General features: G+C 37.5%; 1 pseudogene; it reads left to right on the forward strand.

Annotated features, from left to right (window-relative positions):
• The first annotated feature begins 18,907 nt into the window (after positions 1 to 18,907).
• On the forward strand, positions 18,908 to 19,971 carry LOC120079798 (annotated as a pseudogene).
• Positions 19,972 to 20,605: the final 634 nt, after the last annotated feature.

Below are 20,605 nucleotides of genomic sequence, written 5' to 3' on the forward strand. Positions count from 1 at the left end.
TTGTCAATTGCGTTAAAGATGCAACTAAGGTTCCGCTTTCCCTTGGCATACACCTCTCAGTGGTCGGCCGCGTTCCCATATCTCTATGGTGAAACAGGGATGAAGGTGATGAACGCAAGGTTGTTTCCATCTCTGGAAATATTTCTTACTTTAGTTAATGCATTCTTCCAACCTTCTCTCAATAGGCGGAATAACATCTTCACTTCTGCTCTCACAGGTGAAGATGTCGTCGAGCATGCTTTAGCTAAACTTGATTATTTCCTTAACAAAAATTAACTTACTTGCTTAATTCTTGCTATTTACCCATGGGATTAAGAATACATCATGGAGAAAATGGATTATGGATGCACGGAAAGAGATAGAGAGATGACAATGGAAATTATCATAACATTTAATACTAAAATTAAGCATCTGATACATGTTGTGAATGAAAGAGTAAAGAAGATGAATACAGATGATGAAATAGAGATTAGAAACAAATATAGAAAGAGTGTCAACGTCTTGACACAGATCCTGAATGGAGGTTATGCTTGCCGGCGTGTGGAAGTAGTGGAGAGGAAAGCTTCCTTCTCAGGCTTGCTTTCTTGGTAGAATTGACCTTCGCACAGAGCTTTAGCTATGAGAATTGGAAGGATTCTCTGCTTGGAGACTCACCTCTCGACCTTGTCTCGTGGTTCGCCCGAATCTACTCTGTAAGTCGCTTCAGACCAACCTCTCTCTCATAATTAGTATATGCACATCTCTATGTATTTATTATATCTTTCAGTGAATTTGTAGAAGCTATTTATAGGTGAGGCTTGGCTCTTTGAATGTGTGGTCCCCACTGTATGGTTATGGTAGTTCATAAAATGGCAGAATGAGAAATTCCTTCTGTTACGCAATCAACCCGTCAGAAATGCACAACTGAAAGTTGTACACTTATCAGAATCCTCCGCAAATGCGTTGCTCTTTACATTTTCAATCTATCGCCGATGCAGTGTTATTTTTTATTACCGCATGCGGTTGAAATTTCGTTGATCGCTAGAGCTCTTGATCGAATGTCGCATGCGCCATCATTGCGTTGATCACTTCTTCGTTCTTGATTGATGGGTGCAATTCGACATAGATGCGTTGTTCACTTTATCTTTGACCCATGAAGGCATGCAGTGACTGATTTCTTGCAAACAAAAACTAAAACATTCTATTCTACCATCGCAATGGTGTTAGTGGGTGTATTGAGGACATTTTATAATTTTCGCATTTCTTAGCCAATTTCTATACTATCAACGCAACTTTTCTTTCTTTTAGCCGCAATATCTAAATAAAACATATAAAAAACTTGTATTTCTACAAGTTATCACACCCCCAAATTTAGATATATGCTTGTCCTCAAGCATATCTTCACTAAGGCAATATTATTCAATTCCTATCGTTACTTTGCATTGATTGGTTGCTCTGAATGCTCTACCTACACAACATTACTTAATAACGCAATTTCCTTCTATCCTTTAATAATTCATAAACATGCTCTACTTTATTCTTTTATACAACAAATCTCTACTAAAAAATTCCTTTCTTGTTTTGAAAAGAATGTTTATCTCTTCCTGCAAAAACAACTTGGTTCGTCTGTATGCATGGTCTAGTTTGCATCATTCTATTGGAGGCTGTTGATCATGGTTACACCCTTCGTTTTAGCTTGTTCCCACGGGTGTCATGCGAACATCCAACTACGGTTGTGTGCCAATCTCAACTTCAACTCTTGATTTTCAGCTAAGTTTAACTTTTTTTGGTCAGAGGAGTTGTCTCTTATATTCTTTTATTTTTCTCTCACTTTTTTTTTCTCTTTTCATATTGCGTCGTTCTTGGAAACCCACATTCGTTTTGGCTTGCTCCTACGGGTGTCATGCGAACATCCAACTACGAGCAGGTTCCTTTCATGACTTAACTCTTATCAGGTTGGGATTTTAATTTTCCCTTGATACTGTATGGTTATCGTAGTTTCTGAAATGGCGGAATGAGAAATTCTCTCTATTACACAATCAACCCATCAGAAATGCACAACTAAATGTTGTACACTTGTCAGAATCCTCCGCAAATGCGTTGCCCTTTACATCTTCGATCGATCGCCACATGCGGTGTTATTTTTTATTACTGCATGTAGTTGAAATTACCTTGATCGCTAGAGCTCTTGATCGATTGTCGCATGCCCCGTCATTGCGTTGATCACTTCTTCGTTCTTGATTGATGGGCGCAATGCGACGTAGATGCATTGTTCACTTTATCTTTGAGCCATGAACGCATACGGTGATTGATTTTCTTCAAACAGAAACTCAAAACATTCTATTCTACCATCGCAATGGTGTTAGTGGGTGTATTGACAACATTTTATAATTTTCGCATTTCTTAGCCAATTTCTATACTATCGACGCAACTTTTCTTTCTTTTAGCCACAATATCTAAATAAAACGGTATAAATAACTTGTATTTCTACAAGTTATCATAGTGTTCCAGATATCTTCTGAGCAAAACATTGCTGATCCTTATATAAACGCCCTCACGGCTAAAGTGTTTGAAGGTCACCTACAGAGTCTAGGTCTACGAAGTTTGCAAACTAGGACTAGTGGGAGAACTTTTAGGTATATGCCCTAGTTTATTGTATTCATATGTTTATTGTACTCATGTGTTTCTCACTTAAATTCAAAATTGTGATACTCCACTAGGAGTTTTAGTCCATGTGGGAGTTTGTTGGATTTTATGTCCTAAAAGTCGTAGTTTGTAAATTAATAAACATATTCTATTTTGTTTTCGATAAAACTGTTATTGAAATTGTAATCTTGAATCCAATAAACTAAGGTCCTGAGGCTATTTAATGTAGTTTGAACTTTATGTAGTGAGATAAATGTGGATCAAGTTTGAATATATAGCCAAAATGGTCTATAGTATATGAATAAGGTTGGGCGCCTTATTCTGGGGATACTATGGATGCGGACCACTTTGTAGTTAGTACAAACAATGTGATCCTGAATCGTTCATATAGAGATATGTGAGTGGGGGCATCCTATGCAATGAGTTTTCATAAGTCTGAACCATGAAATAGTCACTTTTTACGTTCTAAATGTCGTTTTATGTATAAAACTGACTATTTCGTTAATTGATGACCTAGGTAACTTAATCATAATCCTGAGCTAACTATGAACTCCTGTTCACTCGAAATTATCCTTAGATCTACATAGGTTTGGCAGCTCATCTTCGCTGCCCCAATAAACCTCCCATTTCAGGGGTAAGATCAGGTGGATAGCTAGGAACATAGAGTGCAAGATGGAATTCACTCCTACCTGTTATAGGGATAGTAGATAGGTTGTTCCCTTTAGTACTGAATACAGGTCTTGAACAAGGGGCCCCACCCTCTCCTTGGCCCGAGAGGGGTTCGGTTTATAGGTTGAACTTTAAACCAATTGTTCATTAGAGAATCAGTGGAACTTAAGGAACAAGATGTAGTCTTGGTGGTAAAACAGTTTTTATGACCCAGCTGAGATTACGAACAACATGTGAAGGATTAGCTTACTAATCATGGTTATATCAAATGGAAACAAATATATCTATAGTGAGGGGAGTGCAAGTACAGGACTATAATGGAATGATCCATTAGTTAACGAATGTTGATTAGCTCCGTCTAAAGAGTTTAGCCAGCTAATCTCGAATCGTTGGAGCCCATGATCTATAGGTCCATTAGGTTCCCCTACTAGCTCATATGGAATAAACTTAGAACAGTATGATAGAATGATTTGAATTGTTCGAATTAGGTGAAGAGAGAGAAATAGCTTTAATATTTAAATGTGATTTAAATATCAAGAATATGAATACATTCAAATTCGAAAGCTTGGAAAAAATGAAAATGGTCAAAGAGTAAAAAGTCAAAGGTTGACTTTTGACTTTGAAAAGTCAAACTTTGAAAGACCTTATATTCAAATGTGATTTAAATTTCGAGAAAATGAATGCGGATTCATGCTCAGGAGGTCAAAATTAGTCAACACAAAAAAAATCATAAAAAGTCAAAATGTTGACTTTTTGGTCAAAGTTTAACTTTGACAAAATGACTATTTTGCCCTTTGATTATAGTTAGTGGGAAAATTCAAATTTTTATTGGATAATTCCACTAACAAAATAGTGGACTAGGTGTTGGCTTATAGTGGAGACATTAAGCCCACTAAGATAGTGGATTATAGGTGTTGGGTTTTTATGGAATTGTTTCATGCAAATGTTGCATGACTTTTTCTATAAATATGGGCTTTTCAATTTGGTTGAAAAACTTTTGACATTTTTGCCAATTTTAGTTTTCAAAATTGGGCTGGAAAAATAAAAAACCCAAACCCAAATTCATTCTTATTTTCCATCTCTTTCTCTCTCTCGGTTTTCTTCATCCATCAGGTCCCACAACCCGGTTCTGAGTTAAGAGGATAGTAGGTCAACTCTAGTGGTGGTCCAGAAAAGTTCGGGTCGATATTCAGCAAGGAAAAGTAGTTTTCGAGAGCTTCAAATGTAATTTTAATTTACTGTTTTTTCCTTCAAATTGCATGTTAATTTCCTTTTAATTAAAAGCAATTAGAGTGTAATTAGGTCCTTTTTCTGCTGCATATGTCTCGTGTTCCATCACGGATGATGTTGAACATAAGCTTTTGTCCATTTATGCTCAAAGTGATCTCTCCTTTATGAACATAAATCTAGGCATGACCTATTGACAAAAATGGTCGCCCCAAGATTATGGGCACATCTTTGTCGGCTTCGTAATCTAAGATGATGAAGTCGGCTGGTAAGATAAATTTGTTGATGGTAACCAGCACGTCCTTCACCTTCCCGTCTGGATGCACGAGAGATCTATCTGCAAGTTGGAGAGTCACGATCGTGGGCGCGAGTTGCCCCACATTCAGCTGCTTAAAGATCAACAGAGGCATCAATTTGATGTTGGCTCCAAGGTCACACAATGCTTGCTCGATGTACAGTCTGTCTCTTATACACATCTAGATGTGTATAAGAGACAGAAGTCACACAATGCTTGCCCGATGTACAGTCCTCCAATGGAGCAAGGTATAGTAAAGCTCCTAGGATCTCTCATCTTTGGTGGGATTATTGATTTCGAGCTCTACGTCAAAGCCACCGTGGAAAACTTACCAGTGCCCCTCTTCTTGGTTACCATATCCTTCAGAATGGAATATTAATATGCAATTGTTTTAACATAGACATGAAGTGTTAGTACTATACCTCATCGTTATTTTTCTTTCTGAGTCTCTGTGGGAAGGGTGGTAACTGCACTCTCACGGTACCCTTTTCTGTTAGCTTAGAGGTGGACGCAACTTCTAGTTTAATCATTTCTTTTTCTCCTTCTTCTTCTTGAGTCACCGCAAACTCAGGTTCCAATTCAATAGGAGCAGTCTGACTAGGCTCCTTTCTTTCTCCCTCCACTGTTTTTCTACTCCGCAATGTCACGACTTGACATTGCTCTTTACCTGATCCCCCCCGGGTTGCGTGGGAGTTCTGTTGAACTCAGAAGGGCCCCTTACGATCTATTCTTTAGCTCTCTCACAATCTGGCCCATCTGTAACTCCAAGTTGTGGATGGACATAGCCTGGTTTTCAAGCAGGGTTTCGTTTTTCTAGATATACCGCTTCAACAAACTTTCCAAGGAGAAAGATTAAGGCGGTTGCGAGCTACTGGCTTGACTGCTTGTCTGACCATTATTTCGCGGGAAGAATCCGAGTGGCCCTTCTTTTTGTGCCACAGATTTAAAATTTTGCTGTTGATTCTTCCACGCAAAGTTGGGGTAGTTTCTCCACCCGGGGTTGTAGGTGTTAGAGAATGGATTATTTTCACAAAATAAATAGACTGTGGGTTCTGTGGGCATTCTTCCATTGCGTGTCCGTCACTGCAACCTTGCGGTATTCTGATTAATTGCGTTCACTTGCCCACTCTGTGGTGTTGGGTTGTTGATCGCAATTCCATGAATTAGGTTCAACATTGCGGTCATCTGACTCTGTAGTGAAGCGATAGCACCATTGTTTGCGTCATTATCCTTAATTCTCAGTCTCCGGTCACTCTCTCTCCAATCCTCGTGGTTTTTAGAGATATGATCCAAGATCTTCTTAGCCTCATCATACATTTTGTCTAGTAGACCACCAACGGCTGTCGCGTTGGCAGCGGTTTGCGAAGCGGGATTTAAACCGTGATAAAAGATTTTCATTTGCAGGCAGTTTGGTAATCCGTTGTATGGACAGTCCCTAACCAGCCTCTTAAACCTCGCCCAGGCATCGCTGAGAGATTCGTCCATGTCTTGTTCAAAATTGGTTATCAGTTTCCTTCGTCTAGCATTCTCAGTAGGTGGGAAATATTTCTTCATAAACTTCACAACGACCTGTTCCCATGAAGTGATCTCTCTCGGCTCGAGGGAATACGCCTATTTTCTTGCCTGATCACACAGAGAAAATGGAAACAGAGTTAGTGGAATTTCTTTGGCATAGATGTTCGAGAACACAAAAGTGTTACAGATTTTTATAAAGCTACGGAGGTGGGCATGCGGGTCCTCGCCACGTTGTCCTCCGAATTGTCCTGCAATCTGAATCATCTGCAGCATCACTGGTTTCATTTCGAATCGGCTTCTATTAAGGGCAGGCCTCATGATTCCTGGAGAGAAATCGTAAAGGTTTGGCAATGCATAATCCCTAATGGGCCTATTACGATCGTTTTCCAGTAGGATTAGATTCTCCATGACGTTGTTTTCATTTGGTGCTCCGTTTTCAGGCTGCTCCACCATATCTTCTTTATCTGGTTGTTGTGATTGGCAACTGTTTCATAGTCTCCATCTGAACGTCCTCTCAATCTTCGGGTCGTAATTCGCCAGAGATTGAGAGCTGCAAAGAAATCAGAAAAATTACCGTTAGCACACTGATTTGCTGAAGTCCCCGACAATGGCGCCAAAAACTTGATGCGTTATTTTATGAGGTGAAAATATGGAATGAAATGCGGTGATGGAATTACATTGAGCAACAAGTTTTCTTAGTGAAATCCAAGTATAAACCCCACTGAGTTTCTTAGTAAGTCTAGGGTCGAACTCAAGGACTTGGGAAAAAAATATGCAGTGGTAATTTTTCACGAAGACTTTGCGGTAACAGGTAACTCAAATAGTTGTTTGGTGTTACTGGTTGCGGTAATGAAATAAATAAATGCGACAGATTTGAGAAAAGTTTGATTATGCGATAGATGAATTAAGTATGCGGATGAACGGGTTGAGAAGGTCTTTAACTAGCGTTACCTAGGAATGCGTCAGACTATGCGATCATGTTACACTCATGAAACAGCAAATCATTTTCCAATGCAAATGCAGTGCTTCTAAGTCTATGACGCATGTGTTGAATGCAAAATTGTCCATAGATCTTATTCCTTAGTCTCTACTCTTTTCTTATGCGATGATGCAAGATGCACACAAAGACAAGGTGACAGAACACAATCATATCCTATCTCTAGGATGCATGCAATGCGTTAATAGCAAACAGTTCTTATTCCTAAGCTCCTATCTCTTGATTATGCATTCTAATCTGACTCTCCCGATCTTAGATTCTAACCTGACTTTTCCAAGCCTAGATCCTATCCTTAGACTACCTATCGAGTATCTCTAATGGACGAATGAAGCATACATAATACAAGATAACCGCATAGAATAAAGATCCCCAGTTATGCTAGCTAAGTGCTTTTCAACCCATTCAACAGATTTAGCTACTCATGCGTAATAAGCAGAGAGTGAACAGATATAAAGAAGTAAAATCCATTTCTATAAATGAGTTGAGTACAAAATAACAATGGAAGATAAGGATAGAGAGCCTGGTAGCAATCACTTGCTTCCCAAGGCTTTTACACTGTCAACTCTATTCGGTTCAAAAGATATTCCTACTTCCGCAGGAGCTGGCTCCTCTCTGATCTTGAAGCTTCTGCCACTCTCCCAAGTTCGTCGTAACGATCTATTAGCACAATCTTCTTATCTTGCTTCTGCCTTAAAATAAAAGAAATTTTAACAACAAAGCTAATCTATCTAAGGCAAAATTCTCTAACTCTCCGAACTTGCTGAACCCCTTTTCTGAAGGATGCCTTCGGTATTTATAGAGCTTTAGAGTGAAAAGCAGCTTCTTTCTTATGATTGCACAGATGGGATGGCTTTAATTCTCTGACTGATGTGCTGAATATTTGTCACGAAAAGCTGAGTGTATTACTTAGTTATGTGTTAGCGGCTTGTCAAACTTAATTCGGATTTGACCGTCATCAGGCTTTCTGGCCCATCGTGATTAATTATGCTTTTCACCCAGATGCGCACACTAAGTTGCACAACCTCTATGCAGAAATCCTTCTTGAGCAGAGATGTTTGCGAGGACAAATCACCGAAAAAATCCTTTGCGGGTAATGCTGTGTTGTGGCCATTTGATTTCTTTGTGATTCGCGTTTTCGTCCTGCGTTAACGCATATTTTCTAACATAGAAATATCAAACTTTAACTGTTTCTTATTGCGATGAACGCATGTGACGCAATTGTTATGAAATTAATGCTTTTTGGCACGCAAATCTAACATATTTTATCAACGCAAAACCTTCAGTGTTTAATTAACTCTAGCACTGTAATTAACGTGCATTTCTTGCTGTTATTCTAGGGGCTAGAGGTGGATAAAGCAAAAAATTTGAGGTCTCATTGAAAAAACTTCCACTCGCGCCAATGTGAAGGCTTTAAAAGGTTTTTCTTAGGTTTCTACAGAACGATTTGTGAAGGGACTTTCTAAAAAAAATAGCTCGGACTGTTGAATTGTTGCTAGAAGCTAATTAGTAATTTTTGACTTTGATTCCACAATGCCTCACCGCATTTCAAAGCACTGTAAGAACGCATTGATTACAATGCCTATTTTGATCGCAGCCGACTAGACAAAGCCATTCGAGTTGATGTGCGATGCCATAAAGTTTATGCGGTTGGGGAAGTTTTAGCACAAAAGGAAAAGACAATGTTACACCCCATCGCATATGCGAGCAGAACATTGAACTCCACGCAGGCAAACTACACCACCATAGAGAAGAAGCTTCTAACTGTAATCTTTGCGATTGAAAAATTCAAACCTTACTTGTTGGAATCCAAAGTTATAGTCCACACCGACCAGTTGGCAATACGATATTTAATGACCAAAAAAGATGTGAAGCCGAGGCTAATCCGATCGGTTCTCCTCCTCCAAGAATTTAATATGGAGATAATCAACCACAAAGGAATGGAGAACCATGTCGCTGACCATTTATCGAGATTAAAGAATCCTAAAGTGGACTGCATTCAGTCAGAGGTGAACGCATCCTTCTCAGACGAACAATTGCTTAAAATTGAAGAACTACCCTGGTATGTACATATTGTCAATTTCTTGGTCTGCAAACAATTTCTGGAAAATTACACATCCCACTAAAAGAAGCGGCTCATTCATGAATGTAAATCCTATTATTGGGATAAGTCGAATCTTTACAGTAGGGGACCAGACCAGATCTTGAGACTCTGTGTGCTAGAGACTGCTTTTCAGTGCATACTTTTTCAATGTCATGACTCACCCTATGGAAGACATTTCGGGGGACAACGCACAATAGCAAAAGTTTTGCAAAGCGGGTATTACTGGCCAACTCTATTTAAGGACGCACGAGACTATTCTATGAAATGCAACAAGTGCCAACGCACTAGAAAAATGCGATGACGATGAACATCATATTAGAATTGGAACTTTTCAAGTTTGGGGCATAGATTTCATGGGACCATTCCTACCATCAAATGGTCATAAATACATTCTGTTGGTCGTTGACTATGTTTCCAAGTAGATTGAAACGGTATCATGCATCGCAAACGATGCGGCAACAGTCTCCAAATTCTTACCGAGAAATATCTTCACTCGTTTTGGCACCCTATGTGCCATAATAAGTGATGAAGGAACCCACTTTGTCAATCACATCATTAACAAACTATTGCTCAAATACAATATCCATCATAAGATTGCCACCGCATATCACCCCCAAACGAACGGACAAGCCGAGGTTTCTAATAGAGAAATCAAGCTGATTTCAGAAAAGGTGGTGAATCCCTCACGAAAGGACTGGGTCATGAAGCTTGACGATGCCTTGTGGGCATATAGGACTACCTACAAAACACCCATAGGCATGTCCGCGTATGCATTGGTGTTTGGGAAGGCATGTCATCTGCCACTGAAATTAGAGCATAAGGTGTTGTGGGCAGTAAAGAAGCTTAACTTTGATTTTAAGGCTGCAGGGGAGGAGAGGAAACTTCATTTACTCGAGCTGGACGAATGGATACTATAGGCATATGAAAATGCCAAAATCTACAAAGAACGTACGAAGCGTTGGCATAACAAGCGACTGTGTGAATAGAATCTCCAGGTAGGTCAGAAGGTCTTACTGTTCAATTTTAGGCTATGACTCGCTAGTCCGCTAGTCCAGACCATTCATAATTAAAGAAGTATTCCCGCATGGTGCGGTAGAATTAACAAATGAAGAAGGGACCAGCGCATTTAAGGTAAATGGACAAAGAGCCAAGATGTATCATAGAGGAGATTTTCAATGCGAGAAAACCTCCATGGACCCGAGGAATCCAGAATGAAGAAGAAACGAGTAGTCCCTGCATTGATAAGCGACACAGACTCATTAGGGACGAATCCTTTTTTTGAGTATCCTTTTGATATTTTCTCTTTCATGAATCTATCTTACTTTTGCATGATCACTACTCTTTAGAATTACCAACTCTTTCTTTCATACTTTTTATCCTCTTGATATTTGTTACTGATCATAGTAAACATTGCGATGGAGCAATGCGATAGCCTCAAACACGCAACCGGTACGATCAGCCCATCGCAATCAAGGAATCGACCCATCGCAAGAAAGGATGCGATCAAAACTTATGCGGGCGACAAAGCAAATTTAGGGTTTGTATCTTTCCTTGCCTCATCTTATTTCAACTTTGCACTTCTCACATTTCAATTTAATATTGTTAAATTATACTATCGCATCTTCTTTAGTTTGACTCAATTTGGATTTTTTTATTACTCTATTTAGTCGTCGCATTCTTCCCTGTGCCAATTATGACTTCGATGATGAAATTCATGCTTTTATTTCTTACCGCATGTACTAGAGTCATTAATTTCAGGACAATCAATTCATGAAAAAATTCTAAAATTTAGCGGTCTACCAACTTTCCTTCAAAACGATTCTTACGAAATTTCCTACGTTCATCGTATGAGTTATTTCGTCTCTCAATAGTGAGGACATTGTTGTGTGTAAATTTGGGGGTGCCAATAGTGTTATTTTCAACCTTGTTACTTTTAGAAATTCAATCTAAAAAAAAAAATTATGTTGAGATCGGATCCTGCTCGTAGTTGGATGTCCCCATGACACCCGTGGGGGCAAGCCAAAACGAAGGTAGGAATCGTGATCAACGCATAAACCAAATGATCGCAACTCCTCTGCCAAATAAAGAGATGGGCATGAGTTTTGACTGAGAAAGAGCACCTTGCTTGTAGTTTGATGTCCATATGACACCCGTGGGGGCAAGCCAAAATGAAGGCTGGGCACTTGGATCAGCACAAGATCACAAAACAAATATCTAAATCGCGCAAGGGTCAAAATCACTTGGGACACCCCAGTTGGAGAAAGTTTGAAATAAATCATGCAATGTCCTGAAAAAAAGAAGATTTTTTTGAAGGTTAAGCTTGCGATCCCTAAAGATTAGAAATATTTTAGGAAGAGATCGGGATAGAAATTAAGAAGGCTTCTGTTTATGAAATTTGAATAAGGCACCTTGAGAAGTCTAGGTACGGAACAGGTGGTTGACTTTTTAAAGAAAATCTTTAGTTTATGCTTGAGGACAATCATTGTTTTAATTTGAGGGTGTGATAACTAGTAGAAATACAAGTTATTACAGCTCAAATAAGTAAAACAATTAGAGAATGTGATGGTAAAATAGGCAATATCATGTCTGAAAGCACTAAACTGAAAGGAATTGCGATCGCGAGTGCTCATCGTATAAAAGTAGCTAATTTACCTATTTTATGCAGGTACAATGCGATGGCGCATATGAAATTATGATCCAAAGGCAAAATGTGTCAGCGCGCTTGAAGATTATAATTGCAAGTCATGCGATCGTGAGAAGTTTCTTAAAAAGGTGGCTGTAAAGATCTCGCATCAAGGCGACAACATAATAAATCATGATGGGACTGAAAGCTGATAATGGTCGACTCTGAATTTAGTTGACAAGCCGTTAAAAGCCACATTGTAGCAAGTACACTCAACTTTCGGTTACAATTAAACGGCGCAATAGAATAGAGGAATTAATACCGCCCATCATTGCAATCATTAGCAAGAAAAACTGCTTCACCTTGAAATCTATAAATACCGAAGGCCACCAGAGAAAAAAAAAGTTAGTTAGTTAGTTAGTCTGTTCACGCACATACTCATATATATATACATAGCGAACGAAGAAGAGCAAGGAGTCGAGGAAGAAGCCAAGAGAAATCGCTCCCGGACAGATCGAGAGACTGCCGGAAAGCAACACAAAGGAGAGAGGGCCAACACTTGCGAGAGCAAGAATACACAACTAGAACAGAGTTGAAGTGATAAAGAGCAGTGTAAAAGGCCACGGGAAGCAAGACATTGCTTACCGGGCTTCTTATCTCTCAAATCCATTTGTTATTTTATATTCAATACTTTATTTGTAGAAAATGGAAACCTCATTTCTATCTATGTTCAATCTCTCCATACCACGCATGAGTAGCTAAATTTCTGAATGGGTTGAGAAGTACTTAGCTAGCATGACTTAAGATTTATATTTTATGTGATCATCTTGTCTTATGTATGCATCATTCACCCTTTGGATATACTTGAGAGAGTAGTCTAAATATAGAATCTAGATTTGAGAGAGTCAGATTAGAATCTAGGCTTGAGAGAGTCAGATTAGAATCGAATAAGGAAGAAGTAGAAACTTAGACATAAGTTCTATTGCTATTTACACATCACATGCACCCCTAGAAATAGGAATGATGGTATGCGGTCACTTTGTTTTATGTGTGCATCATTCATCATCGCATAGGCAAGAGTATAGACTTAGAAATCAGTCCTATCGATTGTTTTACATATACATCGCATGCGTCCTAGAAATAGGAATTATGGCATTCTGCATTGAGAGATGTAGTACTGATATTTGTGTGTAGCATGATCGCATAACTTGTGCACAATCTTAGGAAATGTTAGCTAAATCCCCTTCTCAACCCTTTCATCGCATACTTATCGTAACTCTACGCTTTCATCACTTTGCGCTCAACTCCGTCGCATAGGAAAAATCTAGATTAAACTACTATTCACTTCATTATTTTTACCACCTCAATAGAATCAAAGAGTGTAGCATATCTACTTAGTAGTCCCTGTGTTCGACCCTGGACTTACCAGGAAACCTAAGAAGGCTTATACTTGGGCCTTTTTAGAAAAACTTCCATGATCACCGTATAACACACATCATCACAAACTCACACCATTACACATCAAAATTACATGCATCAGCTAGTAGGGGGACCTAATGGACCTACAGATTATGGGCTCCAACGATCCGAGATTAACCGACTAAACTTTTTAACCTAATTAACCACCATTTGTTAACTATCAGGTCACTCCATTAAAGCTCAGTAGTTTCATTCCCCTCACTGTTGATATATTGTGTCCACATGATATAACCATGATTAATAAGTTAACCCTTCACAGGTTGTTCGTAATAATGGCTAGGTCAATAGTTGTTTTACCCTCGAGATTACCTCTTGTTTCTTAAGTTTCACCAATTCTCTAATGAACAATTGATTTGAGATCCAATCATCAAACTGAGTCTCTCTCGGGCTAATGAGAGGGTGGGCCCCCTTGTTCAAGACCCAAAGTTGGCATTTAAGGGAACAACCTATCTACTAACCTTAAAAGCGAGTAGGAGTGAATTCTATCTTGCACCTATGTCCCCAGCTATCTACCTGATCTTACTTCTGAAATGGGAGGCTTATTAAGCTGGTACTGTTGAGCCAACCCTCACCTATGCAAATGTAAGGATAATCCCGATTAAACAGGGTTTCAAAGTTAGCTCAGGATTAAGGTTAAGTTACTTAGGTTATTACTTTGAAATAGTCAGTCTTAAACAGTAAACAACGTTATAAAGTAAGAGTGACTTATTTCTTGGCCTGATCATATGCAAACTCATTGCACAGGACGCCTCCACTCCTCATGTCACCACATGAATGAATCAGGATCACTTCGTTTGTAGCACTTTACAACGATTGTAACAACTATAAAGTGGGTCGCATCCAATAGTGTTATCAGAATAAGGTATCCAAACTTATTCATATACTATAGACCATTTTGGCTATTTGTTGAACTTGATCTACTCTTTCTTCTCCACATAAAGTTCAAGTATTCATATAATAGCCATGGATCTTTAAGTTTATTCGATTTAATCTTAACAAGTGAAATTTATATATTCAACAATAAATTTATTGAATAAATGTCAATAACACCTTTATTGAAAATAGAATATATTTATTGTTTACAAACTATGAGTTTTAGGACATAAAAATCAATAATATGGACACTTGATGAAATTTCTTTGGTGTAAATACTTGTCTATTCAAGCATTCTAGGCTCTTGAAGCTTGTTTTAGCCCATAGAATGTTTTTTTCTGCTTCAAAACTTTCTCTTTTTTTCCCTCAACTTTATAGCCTTGAGGTTGTTCAATGTAGACTTTTTCCTCTTGGACTTCATTAGGGAAGGAAGATTTCACATCCATTTGATGGATTCTCCAATTTTTTTGAGCTACTAACAAAATTATCAATCTAACAGTTTCGAGTCAAGCAATAGAAGCAAATACCTCATTATAGTCGATGTCGGCTCTTTGACTATAATCTTTCGCCACTAGTCTTGCCTTGTATCTTTCAACTTCTTCTCTTGCATTCTTAATGGATTTGTAAACCCATTTCACATCAATCGCCTTGTGACCTTTTGGAAGTGAGACTAACTCCCATGTGTCGTTCTTCTTGATTTCATTAATCTCTTCACCCATAGTGCTTTTCAAATTTGGATTCTCCATTTCTTCTTGAAAGTTCATGGGCTCACAATCGGTAAAAAGACAAAAAAAAAAAAGAAAGATTATCTTGAATTTCAATTACTTCATAAACTTCTTGTAAGCAACTGATGGGTTGAACACTTGAGCTCTGTCTTCTTGAGAACTTGAAGTTGGCGAAGCTGGTGATGTAAAAGGTTCCTCTCGTGTTTACATTGTTCTCCATATCATTTTCTTCAAAGTAAGGCAAGAAGTTGTAGTCTTTGTCATGTTGTCTCAATTCCATTCTTCTTCTTCATCGAATACTACATCTCGAATCAGGATTGTCTTTCCCATATCTTGCTTCTCCTTTCATCTGGTATATGCATATGAGCAATGCTTATAATGACTTTGAGATGAGATATTACAAATTTTCTTCCATTCCATGCTTTTTGTGGCATTTTCCCAAGACATTGGTTGGATAGGTAGACTGCACATGCTACTACTTCTGCCCAAAACTCCTTTGGTAGTTTCTTGCTTTTAAGAATACTTGTTGCCATGTTCAAAATTGTTCTATTCTTCCTTTCTGTTACTCCATTTTGTTGAGGAGATTTCGACACTGTTAAGGGTCGATGAATTCCATGGTCTTCACAATATTTTTGGAATTCATTTAATGTGAATTCTCCTCCATGATCATATCTCATGGCCTTGATCACCAGACCACTTTCTTTCTCAACAACGGATTTGAATTTCTTAAAGTCCTCGAACACTTCCTATTTATGCTTTAAGAAATATACCTATGTTTTTCTCGAAAAATCATCAATGAAGATAAGGAAATATTTCCTCTTACCAAGTAAGCTTGGTTTTATCGGTCCGCACACATTTCTATGTATGAGTTCCAAAGGCCTTTGAGCTCTTGAGTTTGACTCCTTTGGGAAGAATTTCTTGAACTGCTTTCCAAGTAGACATGCTTCACACATTGATCAGGGTGACTTATGGAAGATAATCCTCTCTCCATGCTCTTCTTGGAAAGTGACTCTAATCCTCAAAAATTGAGATGACAATATTGAAAATGTCAAAGCCAAGATACATCTTTACAACACATCTTGAGGCATTTTGCGATGTCATTTTGAATGTTGAGTATAAAAATTATATTTGTTGTCATTTGCACTTTAGCAATCAAGTTATTTGCATTATCTCTTATAGAGAGGTTATTATCTTTTAATCGAATGTCATAACCTTTCTCTAAGAGTTGGCCCAAGCTCAAGATATTACTTTTCATATTTCGTACGTAATAAATATTTGAACTAAATTGGTGATCACCATTCTTCAATTAGATGAGAATGTTACCTCTTCCTTTTACTTCTACTTTGGATTCATCTACAAAGGCTACACTGCCACTAATAGATTCTTCAAGCTCCAGGAACATGCTTCTTTCTCCATACATATAGTTGCTTGCCCTAGTGTTTAGGTACCATGCATTATCTTTGCTCCATTCATTATTTGTGCAAACCATAAAAAGGTACCATATTCTTGGCTTTTTTCTTCAATGTAATTCGCCTTCTCTTCAACTCTATTATTCTTAGGAGCTCTACATTTGGATGCATAGTGACCAAACCTCTGACAATTATAGCATTTAATTTTTTATTTATTGTACCTTGATCTTGAGTTGCCTTGTTCACGATCTCTTGTTGAGTTTCTTGATCCTTTTTTGGAGTTAATATTGTTGTCTTCATTAGGCCTCTAACCACATCCTTGTCTTTGTCTATGACCTTTTCCTCTTCAATGTCCACCATGTTCTCGTCCTTATTCACTTATATTATTGGGACTAATTCCTCCATTAGTCGAATTAACTTGCAACTTGAGTAATTGATCAACGATTTCACCCTTCTTATTTTTTTTTCTTCATATGCTTGTAATGAACCCATGAGTTGCTCAATGGTCATAATCTCCAAGTATTTTGTTTCTTCGATTATGGCAACAATATGTTCAAACTTTGGATCTAATGATCTTAGTATTTTCTCCATGATTTTTATATCATCAATTTTTTCACCATTTCTTTTAAGTTGGTTAGTGAAAGTTAATACTCTAGAGAAATAATCTGAGATGGCTTCCCCTTCTTTCATATGAAAAGTTTCAAACTCAGCTCTTAAGCTCTTAGAATTTTAAGACATACCTTTTTTTTACAGGATCTGCACCCTTGTATGATTTTGAAGCTTCTCCAATGCTTCTTTTATCGTCTTTGCTTCTAAAATATTCTCAAAAGCATCACCATCTAATCCTTGATAGATTAGATAGAGAGCCTTCTTGTCTCTCTTTCTTAAATCTCTCAAACTATCCCTTTGTGCTTGAGAAAGACCACCATCACTCTCTGGTTCGACGTATCCTTTCTCTACTATCTCCCACACATATTGATACTCTGATTATCATTGTTGCTCTTGTTGAGCATTGGGACTTGGAATGGAACCATGCTATTTGTTACCTTCTTCTTAGAAAGGATCTTTTAGCTTGTACAATTTGTTGGAAAGAAACCTTTGAAGGTTGGAGGAAATTTGGAAGAGGGGTATGAAGAAAGAGGCTACTTTTGTTATTGAAAACTTCTAATTTTTTTTAGCTTGATATATAGTAAGACATCTCTCCTATTTATACTATTTGGCAGCCTGAAATCTATGGCTAGGATTTTGCCAACACATTATGATCCAATGGCTACAAATGTCTATCTAGAATATTCTTTACAATTACACTTTTTTCTCATATTTTCTAGATAATTCTTCAATTTACCATAAGTCTCTCCTAGGAGTAATATCTCTAGAATATTTTAATACTCGATATTTTCTAGAAATTGGACTTTTGTTTTAGACTAGACCCAAATAATTTTAACCCAAAATCAAGTTTATATTTCAAATAAAATTAAGTCTTTAAACATTCAAATTTGTTTTAAAAAATATTTGTTAACTTGAAAAAGGTTTTCTAGTTTAAAAACCTATCAATACACACATTCAAATTACGTTTAGAACTAATAGTTTACAGGAAAAAAACAAAGTTTAGAAACCTTTATTAGATAATTAAGTTGAACAACTATTATTGACACAAAATTGAAAGTTCAAACAGACTTCTTAAATACTTTTTAAATTAATGTTAAACGATACACACACTTGTTGAAAGATAATTACCAAATAATTATTTTTGAATAGGTGTGCCAAATGAGCATCCACCATAAAAGCAGTGACAAATCTAGAACTTTATGTTGGCCAGGATAATATAGAAAAAGTTCAAACACATTGTTTAGGAGATTCCTCTACTTTAAAAAATATTACCCCAAACTCTCTCCTCAAATAGTCATCCATCCTGTGTTTACTTTCCGAACAATCTCTTTTAACTAGGTCAACTCCTTTTATACCAAAGTCTATTGGTACACCAACACCAACTCGACCAAGTGTAAGAGGCATGAGACTCGGATACCACTTGTGTTAGGGATAACGACCCTCCAAATATGTCCACAATATGATATGATCCACTTTGAGCATAAGCCTCATGGTTTTGCTTTTGGTTTCACTCAAAAGCTTTCATACAATCAGAGATTGTTGTTCTTATATACTTCTATGAATCTTCTCTTAATTACCTAGTCGATGAGAGATTTTAGTTGCAGTCCAACAATGTGAGTTTTTGACCTATTAAATATTTTTTAATATGCATTATTGAATATAAAAAAGTCTAATAGAATAGGGAACTACTACTCATGAAATTGAAGAAATTCTTTTGTGAAATTTGATATGTTTATTTCTTATATCGTGTGGTTAACAAAATGTTGCAGTTTGTAGAGTACTTGATCAACCATTTAAGTATACCGGTAAACTCTCAGAACAATGAAGGGAAGACGGTCCTTGACATGCTAGACCACCTCATAAGCAATGGCAGTACTAATGAAACAGTCCAAATTCTTGACGACATGTTGAAGAACATGGACGAGCAGAACAAAAGAGAACCGACTAATAATTCAACTATTCCAATTAGCTTGGAAGGTGAAAGGATGCAATCTTCCAATCGAAACATGGAGCTTGATTCACAAAGGAATTATTTAGACGAGGATTATCATAATAAGGGAGAAAAAAAATGAGTCAATTCCAAAGGATGTGAGAAAACAAAAGCGACTAAGCAAAGAGCGGCGTAAGGTATTGATGGAATATCTTGAATCAGCTATATTCTGAATTTCTCCCTCTGCCCCGTTTATTGCTTTACAATTTCTATTTTCTTGGTTTTTCGATTTCATAACAGGTATTGATGAGCAAAATGGAGAAGAAGAATCGTGGTCGACGGCAGAAGTAACACGATATGTATAAAGAGGCGCTACAAAGTGCAAGGAAGACGGTAACTTTAGTGGCAGCATTGATCACCACAGTTACATTTTCTGCAATCATAATCCCTCCCGGCAGTGTCCACCAAGACGGACCAGTAATGGGACAATCAGTATTCGGAAATAGAAAAGGTTACAAGGTTTTTGTTATAAGCAATAGCATTGCACTCTCAACATCTTTGTGTATTATTTTGGTTTTAGTCAGCATCATCCCTTTCAAAAGGAGATTATTGTTGCATCTTTTGATGATTACTCACAAAGTAACGTGGGTATCAGTGGCTTTTATGGCGACGGCTTTCATGTCAGCAACATGGCTGACTATCCCACAAGATTATAAAACAAATTGGCTTCCGAATGCTATATTGGCAGTGGTGGGAGGGATCACTAGAACACTACTTATTTGTTTGGGAGTGGCGTTGGTAAAACATTAGATCGAGAAGCTCAAGTGGAGAAATGTTGGTAGTTATTTTATTAATTTTGTATACGTTACGTGTGTAAACTTGTGGAACTGCTAACATCACATCCTCTATCATGCTACATTGAACATACCATAAGGATGAATACTATCTTTATTCAGAAAAACGATTTACCAACCCTTTCGCAAACTTGCTTTATTAAGACAAACCCTTTTCATGTGTCTAAACTGTCCATATTCTTAACAACCTTTTTCTATACGAGGTCTTTCTTATTCTTCCAATTACTAGCTACTAGTATTAATATCCTCTTGTTTATTACTAGCTACTAGTATTAATATTCTTAACAAGCTACTAGTCTTTCTTATTTTTAAGAATGGCCTTTCTTCAGTTTTCTATACTCTAACAAAAGTTTATTACTAGCCTCATCAAAGTTTAAAGTTTCCTTTCTGTACATCAAGATTGACTTCATGTGTTCATAAGAAGGGGGAGTGATAGGGATAGTCTAACTACCTTATCTTCATCATCTATCTTTCACTTTCATCATCTCCAACTTAGACATGATCCTATTGTGAATGCCCAGATGATCTGAGATTTTTATACCTTCCAACATCTATAGCTTGTGAAACCGTTCTTTCAGGTACAATCAGTTTGAGATGCTCTTTGTCTGATAAAATACATCAAGTTTCTCCCAAAACTCTTTGGCTGTTGAAATTTCATGCACATTTGCAAAGAC

The sequence above is a fragment of the Benincasa hispida genome, chromosome 1 (assembly GCF_009727055.1).
Source record: "Benincasa hispida cultivar B227 chromosome 1, ASM972705v1, whole genome shotgun sequence".
NCBI classification, from domain to species: Eukaryota; Viridiplantae; Streptophyta; class Magnoliopsida; order Cucurbitales; family Cucurbitaceae; genus Benincasa; species Benincasa hispida.